Source organism: Macaca mulatta, chromosome 17 (genome assembly GCF_049350105.2).
Source record: "Macaca mulatta isolate MMU2019108-1 chromosome 17, T2T-MMU8v2.0, whole genome shotgun sequence".
NCBI lineage: Eukaryota > Metazoa > Chordata > Mammalia > Primates > Cercopithecidae > Macaca > Macaca mulatta.
Window position 1 is genome coordinate 3,667,689 of NC_133422.1, and position 1,550 is coordinate 3,669,238.

A 1,550-nucleotide genomic window follows, 5' to 3' on the forward strand; every position below is an offset into this window, starting at 1 on the left:
CTCGAAGAACTTAAAACAGAGCCACCATTCAATCCAGGATTCCCACTACTGGGTATATATCCAAAAGAAAGTAAGTTGTTCTACCCAAAAGACACATGCCCTCCTATGTTTGTCACAGACATGTTCACTGCAGCACTATTCACAATAGCAAAATCATGGAGTCAACCTAGGTGTCCATCGAGGGTGGACTGGATAAAGAAAATGTGGTACAAATACACCATGGAATACTACATAGCCACAAAAAGAATGAAATCATGTCTTTTGCAGCAACATAGATGCAGCTGGAGGCCACTATCCTGAGCTAATTAAGGTAGGAACAGAAATGCAAATACCACATGTTCTTACTTAAAGATGGAAGCTAAACATTAGGTACTGGCAGATGTAAAGTGTCCAACAATGGACACTGGAAGCTGCTTCTGGGGGAGGAGGTGAAAGAGGGGAAGAGTTGAAAAATTAACTGTTGGGTACTATGCTCACTAACTGGGTGACAGGATCCATCATACCCCAAACCTTAACATCACACAATATGCCCATATAACAAACTTGCACATGTACCCCTGAATCTAAAATTTAAAAAGTTGAAATTATTAAATCTTCTCTTTAAGCAATTTTGAAATATACAAACATTATTATTAACTATAGTCACCAGGTTGTGCAATAGATCACTGAAACTTATCCTTCCTGTTAAACTTCATATCATTTGGCCAACATCTCTTTTTTCCCCATCCACAACCTCCCCTACTCCAGCCCCTGGTAATCACCATTCTACTCTGATTCTATTGAGTTCAACGTTTTTAGATTCCACATATAAGTGAGACCATGTGGTATCTGTCTGTCTTTGGCTGGCTTATTTCACTTACTGTAATGGTTTCCAGTTTCATTCATGTTGTTGCAAATGACAAAATTACCTTCTTTTAAGGTCCAAATACCATTGCATTGCGTGTACCACATTTTCTTTACCCTTTCATCCAATGGGCACTTTTTTCCCTATCTTCGCTATTGTATTATGAATATGGCAGTACAGATATTTCTTTGACAAATGAATTTCAATTTCTTTGGATATATACCCAGTAGTGAGATTGCTGGATCATATGGTAGGTCTATTTTTAATTTTTTGAGGAAATACCGCACTGTTTTCCATAATGACTGTACTAATTTAAATTCCCACTGACAGTGTACATTGGTTCTTTTCTCCATATACTTGGCAACATTTGCTATGTTTTGTCTTTTTGACAATAGCCAACCTAACAAGTGTGAGGTATGAGTTACTATCTCACGGTGGGTTTTATCTGCAGTTGCCTGATGATTCGCGATGGGCATTTTTTCATATATCCGTTGGCTATGTGTCTTCTTTTGAGAAATATCTGTTCATGTCCTTTGCCCTTTTTTTTTGATCAGGTTGTTTTTTTTCTATAGAGTTGTTTGAGCTCCTGAATTTTTTTTATGAGCTTAAAATTTGTATCGTTGGGCATGGGGGCTGTGGGGCTAGGAGCACTTTGCAATCCTCTGTCCAGTGTTCTCATGCTCTTCCTACATGTGTTCTCCATTGA